Genomic DNA, 9,171 nt, shown 5'->3' with positions numbered 1-9,171 from the left:
GATGCTGTTCTTGGTGAAGGGGAAAACATTGATTGGTCTGCTGTTGTGTCCTCTTGTTCTGAGGAGGATATGGACACTGCAGGGAAAAAATCTGCCTCCAAGCGTAAAAAAAGTGCGGATTCTGATGGATGGGAAGAGTGCTGATTTGGATCTACCAGTAGTTAAGAGTGCAGATCCAGATACTGCAAGTGATGCTGACTCTTTAATTTCAGAGTTTCCTTCTGTCTCTACTAAAGACGTTCCCTCTGAGTCAAGCCGGTGTATAGGTGACTTTTCTGATGCCTCTTCTGTTGGTTATCTAGATAAAAGAGATGTGAACCAACTTGCTGAAGTTACTGGTTATGAGGCTGGCAAGCGGGAGCCTAGGAGGTCGGCACATCACAGAGGCAGATTTAAAGGATCTCCTTTGAGTCCTAAGAAAAAGAAAGAAAAGAAGAAGTCCTGATGTTAATTTTTTGTTTTGTTTTTCTTGAATTTATTTTTGTGATGTTTCTGACCATTTCTTCCCTTAATGTCAGGTGTATGAAAACTATAGCAAGCTGCAATTATTATCTGCAAGTTATTATCTGTATGTTCTGCTAATATTTTTTGTTTGCAGGAATGTGGTCTCTCTGAACATCCTAAATGTGCTGACTGGCGAATATGGTCCTAAAGTATGGTCTTGTTCTTCTGATAGGAATGGGGGGTGGGAGTTTTGCTTAAGGGGTTTTGTTTTTCTATCCTTAATGTAGTTCATATTGTCCCAGGTCGGGTTCTTTTGGTTAGTTTTAGTTTTTGTGGGACTGTTTTTCGTTTGTTTAATGTATATGCTTCTCCAAATAGGGTAGAACGTTTGCTTAATTTTGAAACATTAAAGTTTTTTTTCTACCAGGTTGAGAAACAACTTTTTTGGTTGGGGATTTTAATTGTATTATTAAGAATGGGGACAGAGAGGGTGGGAGTGATTGTAGGGTTGATAGCTCAGGGAAGTTTTTAGTTGATCTGCTTAAATCTTTCGGTTTGAAGGATGCCTTTGGGTCCGTTTCATTTTCAGGGGAGGGTTTTACTTTCTTTAGTGATAGTGGTGGGATAAAATCTCAAATTGATTTTTGTTTTTTATCTAAATTTCTATGTGTTGATGATTTTTCTTTAAAGCGGATGCCCTTTACGGATCATGCCCTTTTGATGTGTACAGTGAATTGTGATTTGAAGATCAAGTATGGTAAGGGTGTTTGGAAACTGAATGTGGATTTGTTAGAAGATGAGAATATTAAGGGTCAGTTTGTTTGGGTGTATTAAAGGTGGCATGAAAGAAAGTGTGATTTTAGTAATGTGCTTATGTGGTGGGAATGGTTGAAGGTGGAAATAAAGAGATTTTTTTATTAAGAGAGGCTGTGAGATAGCTAGAATGGAAAGGGAGTTGTATGATAAATGGTAGCTGGGGTTGTTGTCTTTGTATGAATTGAGAAATTGTGGTATTGTTGTGCATGAGGAAATTGCTGAAGCAAGAAAGATAATTAAAAAGTGTATGCATGAAAAAGGAAAGAAAATTGTTTTTATGGCAAGATTGGAGAAAATGGAAAAGGATGAGTCTTGTAGTAAATATTTTTTTAAGAAAGCTTTTGAAGGAAAGACTGGATTTGTTAGTGTTTTTGATAAGGTTGAGTGTGAAATTTATGGTACGGATGGTGTTATGTGTGAAGTTCATGAGTTTTATAGTGAGCTGTATAAAGAAAAGACAAGAGATGTTTTATTGGAAAAGGAGTTGTTGAAAGACATTGAGGTTAAGTTGGAAAAATATGATAATGATTTGTTAGAAAGGGATCTAAGTTTGGATGAGATTGCAGAGGTTGTTAGGAGTTTTAAGAATGGGAAGGTATCTGGTTGTAATGGTTTGCCTGTTGAATTTTATACTTGTTTTTATAATTTGATTGGGGTGGATATGTTGGATGTTTGTAAGTTTGTTTTGAGAATGAATGTTTTGCCTGTTTCAATGAGGAACGGTTTGATTGTTTTGTTATTTAAAAAGGGTGATAAGAGAGATTTGAGGAATTGGAGGCTGATTACGTTGTTGAATGTTGACTATAAGGTTATTGCAAAGGTGCTGGCAATTAGAATACATGGAGTGATTGGTAAGATTTGTGGGTGAAGAGCAAGTGCGTGCTGTTCCTGGGCGTCAGATTTCTGAAAGTTTGTTGTTACTACGTGATGTACTGTGGTATGTGAGGGAGAGGATGAGGTCTGTTGCTGTTGCTATTGTGGATTTTGAAAAAGTGTATGATAGGGTAGTGCATGATTTTATGTTTCATGTTATAGAATGTTTAGGTTTTTCTGGTAAGATTATTGGATGGTTTAAATGTTTGTATTGTGATATTGTGAGTCAAGTTCAGGTTAATGGTTTTTTGACTGAGGAATTTTGTGTTAAATCTGGAGTGCGTCAAGGATGTCCTTTGTCTCCTGTGTTATTTGTATGTGTCATTGAGCCATTGTTAACTAGTTTGAGGAAGGATAAATTAGTTAGAGGTGTGAGTATTCCTGGTAGTGATGGAAGGTGTTTAAAAGTGATTGGGTATATGGATGATGTGAGTGTGGTATGTGAGACTCAGGCTGGTTTGAGGAGGGTGAAAACTTTAGTTGAATGTTTTTGTATGGCAAGTGGTTTCAGAGTTAATTGGAATAAGTGTAAAGTTAAAGTTTTTGGTAATGATAGGGAGATTGATTCCTGTAAATGGCCTGTGACTGACGGTGCAATTGAGGTGTTGGGTGTGAAATTTGATGTGGATTTGAAAGGCTTGGAAAGTTGGGAGAATGTTTTTGATAAAGTGAGTAGAAAACTTCAGTTTTGGTCTTTAAGAACTATATATTTGGAAGGAAAAATGTTAGTTATTAAATCGGTTTTGATCCCTATTATGTTATATTTGGTGTTAGTTTTTCCATCTCCTGAGAGGATTTTTCGGAGAATTTTGAGAGTGTTGTTTTCTTTTTTCTGGAGTTCTGGTATGGAGCATTTCAAAATAGATGTTGTTGTTAAGAGTAAGAATGTTGGTGGTAAGGGTTTTCCAAATGTGGAGAGAATTTTGGCTGTGAAATATGTTAGAAGGTGTGTGGTTCTGAGTGTTAAGGATAGCATGGCTGGTTGTATGGTAAAGTATGCTTGTGGAAATGTTTTAAGTTTGTTTGAGATTGATAGAAAGAAACCGGTATGTTTTGCTGTTCCTTGGTTTTATGTAAGGGTGGAATGTTGGATTAAAAAATATGGTTTGGAGAATGTTAGTAGGGAGATGTGGTGTGCAAACAGAATGGTGTTGAAAATGTTGGAGAAGAAGGAAGGTCTTGAGTTGATTGGGGGTTTGAATGAAAATGAAAGTGTGTTGGTATGGAAAAATGTGTGTAGTAAGTATTTGATGAATAGGCAGAAAGATATTAGTTGGATGAGTGTGCATAAGTGTTTGCCGACAAGGGATTTTCAGAGAATGCGTCGTTTAGTGGCTTCAGAAGTGTGTCCTAGAGATGGTTGTTCTCAAAGCGAGAGTGTTATTCAATTGTTTTGGAATTGTGAGTATGCTAGGGATGTTTGGAGAAGTTTGAAAAAGATGATTAAGGGTCTGACTAGAGTGCAGTTTTTTACTTTTATTATGATGATGTATGGTTTGTGTGGAAGTGGTGTGGAAAAGGAGAAAGCAAGATTGATATGGGTGTTGGCATGTTATGTGAAGGAGGTGTTGTGGGATGTGTGTAATATTTGGAAGGATTGGATTATTTAGTTTTTATTAAGTTTTATTTTTTTTTATTTATTTATTTTTTAATTTTTTTTCCTCCAGTTTGTTTTTGTCTGTATTTGAAATGTGTTTAATTTTATTTTGTGTGATTATTTAAGTTTTATGTTTGCATTTTGATTTTTTTCTGATGACAAAAGTTTGGGTCAATATTTCAGTTGTTTTGTAACAAGAGATATTTTGTTTGCATTTGTTATTATGATTTTATTTTGTATATATGAATATATGATTATTTTTCTAATAAAAGAATTACGAAACGATCGTCTGAGATTGCCTTTTCCTTGTTCAGAGGATAATTGCCTGTTATTTTGGGGCTGGACTGACCATATCGGCGGGATCAGACTGATATACTACAGGAAAGTTTTCCTCTGTGAAAAGCACAATTGGGCAGAAAGAAGCTACTTCCAGGTGGTAACCGGGCCATAGAACAAGCTGGCAGACTGCTTCTTTTTCTGTTTTGCATATGTAAATATGACCCTAGGGTTAGAAACCAGACGTGGACTCCTTGCCCAATGTGCTTAGAAGAATATGGCTGCATCTCACTAACGAGGCCCACAGAAGGCCGAAACGATCGTCTGGGGTTGGCTTTTCCTTCCTTGTTCAGAGGAGAATTGCCTGGTATTTCGGAGCTGGACTGACCATGTCGGCAGGATCAGACTGATATACTACAGGAAAGTTTTCCTCTGTGAAAAGCACAATTGGGCAGAAAGAAGCTACTTACAGGTGGTAACCGGGCCATTAAACAAGCTATTGATGCTGATGTTTGTTCCTGGCAAACTGCTTCTCTTTCTGTTTTGCATAATCCACATAGTTGAATAACATTTTGCTCACCAATATAGATCTTCCTAACATTAAATTTGGTCTGATTAAAAATATGCAGACTGGTTTCATATTTGTCTTATAAGATGTCAGCCTACAAAAGTTCCCCATAAATTGTACTGGATGCCCAAATATATAGTGAGCTTTGCCATCCCATGATGATACACCTATCCTCATCTGACGTTACGCATATCATTAAGGTCCTCACAATATAAGTTGAGCAAAAAGCCCCAAAAGTGACCTATCTAATCCATACCAATCATATCTCATATTGAGCTTTTGCTAACACCTTACCTACTATAATTATATACATCTTGCATACAACAATGTATATCCCTCCGTGAGTTCAATACCAACACCTCAATTGTCAATTGTCAATCTTTTATAACTTACAACTAATACCATCAGTTAGAATGCCCCCCCCATCATAAAGCAGCTCTCGCCTGCTGATCTTCCCAAACTATTATATCATATACAATATCATATACGGTAATTGCCAACATACATTCCACGCAATAGAAAACGAGGCCCCATCAACACAGACTTAACACCCTATTAGACTATTCTTTATTAGATCTAAAACTGGATTTACTTGCACAACACACTCCATTTGCAGGCACCAACATAATTCAGAGACTGATAATAGATTCACTATGTAAGCTTTGCTATATGGTTCACCATTCCTATTGTAATGAAGATGTAACTGTTTATATTGGTCTAAAAGTGATATACCCTTGTAGTGTTTAAACCTGGATGTTTCATATATGTCTTGGAAGCCTCAATAAAAAGATATGTTAAAAAAAATAAAAATAAAAGATGGTACTTCAGTAGTTTAGCTAATACAAATAGAATAATACAAATAATAAAATGATAAAGAAACATACAGATTTATCATAAGCCTCTGGTTGTGTTACTCTTATTGTGGATATTGGAAACATTCACAAAAGAGAAAACAAAACAATCTACACAGAGTAAACAAATTTGCACCTAAATGTATAGGATCAATGCTTTTCTCTGGGATGATATATCCTGTGCCCATATTGTAATGACCTGCACTAGACCTTCCTAATATTGTGCAGATGTCAGTGACTCTAAGAAAAAAGCAAAGATGAGCACACAGTGCAATCTATCTGGGGTAACGGTTATTTCAGGAAAAAATACTCGTTTGTTCTCAAAGCTGCAAGAGAAATACTGAACTCTGTGGTGGAATATGGCTAACATATATCTATCTTGTCTTGTTTGCACTTGGGCTTTCAGATGCAGATTGTTTATAGATTGAACAGACCTAGTAACATATATACAGTAAGTTGATATATATTAGGGACTATTATACAGGTAAAATATATTAGGGATTATTATACAGGTAAAATATATTAGAGACAATTATATAGGTATTATAAATTAGGGACTATTATACAGATATTATAAATTAGGGACTATAATACAGGTAATATATATTAGGGACTAGTATACAGGTAATATAAATTAGGGGCTACTATACAGGTAATATATATTAGGGACCATTATACAGGTAATATAATTTAGGGACTATTATAAAGGTTTTATAAGCTAGGGACTAGTATACAGGTAATATATATTAGGGACTATTATACAGGTAATATAAATTAGGGACTATTATACAGGTAATATACATCACCCAGTTGCTGCAGATTTGCCGGCTGCACATCCATGATGCGAATCTCCCGTTCCACCACATCCCAAAGGTGCTCTATTGGATTGAGATCTGGTGACTGTGGAGGTCATTGGAGTACAGTGAACTCCTTGTCATGTTCAAGAAACCAGTTTGAGAATATTTGAGCTTTGTGACATGGTGCATTATCCTGCAGGAAGTAGGCATCAGAAGATGGGTACACTGTAGTCATAAATGGATGTACATGATCAGCAACAATACTCAGGTAGGCCATGGCATTTAAACAATGCTCAATTGGTACTAAGGGGGCCAAAGTGAGCCAAGAAAATATCCCCCACACCATTACATAACCACCACCAGTCTGAACTGTTGATACAAGGCAGAATCAATCCATGCTTTCATGTTGTTTACGCCAAATTCTGACACTACCATCTGAATGTTTCAGTTGAAACTGAGACTCATCAGACCAGGCAACATTTTTCCAATCTTCTATTGTCCAATTTTGGTGAGCCTGTGTGAATTGTAGCTCAGTTTCCTTTTCTTAGCTGACAGGAGTGGCACCCGGTGTGGTCTTCTGCTGCTGTAGCCCGTCTGCTTCAAGGTTCGACGTGTTGTGCATTCAGAGATGGTACTCTGCATACCATGGTTGTAACGAGGGGTTATTTGCGTTACTGTTGCCTTTCTATCATCTCAAACCAGTCTGCCAATTCTCCTCTGACTTCTGACATCAGCAAGGCATTTTCATCCACACAACTGCCGCTCACTGGATATTTTCTCTTTTTTGGACCATTTTCTGTAAACCCTAGAGATGGTTGTGTGTGAAAATCCCAGTAGATCAGAAGTTTTTTAAATACTCAGACCAGCCCATCTAGCACCAGCAACCATGCCACATTCAATGTCATTTAAATCCCCTTTCATATGTGTATCCGCGTCAGCGATGTCTGGCGAGCGTATTGACGCAGGCGAATGCACTGAGATTGACGCTTTGATAAATATGCCCCATAGACTGATCTCTAACATAGGTAAGTTTACTTTCTTTTTGCACTCTATTGTCGCTTACATATCCGTGCTACAGTAGTGTTGCTGGTGACATTATGTGTGAGCAATAAAAATAAAATCCAGCTACTAGGAATTTGCTTTTCATTTCTGTTTCTGACATTGTACAGCACTCTCTGATATTAGATTTATGCTCTCTGATGCTTTGCTTACACGGTCTGATGGACTTCCCAACATACATGGGTGCCAAAGTATATAAACAACACTGTCATACGGGAAAAATCCCTTATTTTCAATTTCCTCTGCCAGTTAGGAGTTACTCACCCTATGTAATTAAATGACAATAAGTGACAAAGGGCCTGGGTATGTTCCTGACTTTTAGTTTATAATAAACTTGGTCAGAGGGTTGAGGAGCTTTTCATGCACTGACTGATCTCTGATATAATGGCACGTTTAAAACAAAATAAAGCAAAAAGGGGGTGTTAACCTCATAATCTAATTCCTTATAAAGGGCCAGATTACAAATGGAGCGATATTTATCTGCTAAAAGTAAGCTTTTTGCACGAGTTGGGTAGCGCTTGTATTACAAGTGGAAAGTAATTTTTTTTTGCTTGCACGTAAACCCGATGGAGCAAAAAAAGTTTAAAAAAACCCAAAACCTGATAACATATTCTGAAGTGTGCTAGTCCGACATAAAAATATCAATATTTCACATTCCAATGTTCTTCACATGGAAGAATCTCCTCTATTTATTCATAAATACAGATTTCTACATATATCTCATGATATATACTTGCAGATAAAGGTGCACTCTCACAAACAGGTACCCAATGCCAGGGTGCTGAATGCAGGCAAATATAGAGGATAGAAGACAGCACTCACTATTGCAAAAAATGCTTTTAAACGGACATGAAGCCCAAAAATGTTCTTTCATGATTCAGATAGAGAATATACTTTTAAACAACTTTCTAATTTACTTCTATTATCTAATCTGTTTTATTCTCTTGGTATCATTTGTTGAAGGAGCAGCCATGCACTACTGGTTTCTAACTGAACACATGGGTGAGCCAATGACAATCAGTATATATATGCAGCCACCAATCAGCAGCTAGAACCTAGGTTCTCTGCTGCACATGAGCTTGTCTAGATAAACCTTTCAGCAATGGATAACAAGAGAAAGAAGCAAATTAAATAATAGAAGTAAATTGGAAAGTTGTTTGAAATTGTATTCTCTATTTGAATCATGAAAAGACATTTTTGGGTTTCATGTCCCTTTAATTTAATTAAAAGCATTTTTTGCAATATTTAAGACCAGTGAGTGCTGTCTTTTATCCTATATATATATATATATATATATATATATATATATATATATATATATATATATATATATATATATATATATATATATATATATATAGCAATATCTATTTAAAAATTCATAAAAAATATTCTGCTATGTGCAGAACATTGAAATGTGAAATATTTACAGTAAATACACAATATATCACTTTATTAAAAATGAATGCTGCATAAATATGCTTTTACATGTATTAATCTACTTGACTGCAGAGGGTTCCAATGCACATACAGTATCTCACAAAAGTGAGTACACTTCTCACATTTTTGTAAATATTTTATTATATCTTTTCATGTGACAACACGGAAGAAATGACACTTTGCTACAATGTAAAGTAGTGAGTGTACAGCCTGTATAACAGTGTAAATTTGCTGTCCCCTCAAAATAACTCACACAGCCATTAATGTCTAAACTGTTGGCAACAAATTGAGCCCAATTAGCTATTTTCCCTCCCCCCATGTCATGTGACTTGTTAGTGTTACAAGGTCTCAGGTGTGAATGGGGAGCAGGTGTGTTAAGTTTGGTGTTATCGCTCTCACACTGGTCAAAGGAAGTTCAACATGGCACCTCATTGCAAAGAACTCTCTGAG

This window comes from Bombina bombina, chromosome 11, assembly GCF_027579735.1.
Source record: "Bombina bombina isolate aBomBom1 chromosome 11, aBomBom1.pri, whole genome shotgun sequence".
NCBI lineage: Eukaryota > Metazoa > Chordata > Amphibia > Anura > Bombinatoridae > Bombina > Bombina bombina.
This window is presented reverse-complemented; position numbering follows the sequence as displayed.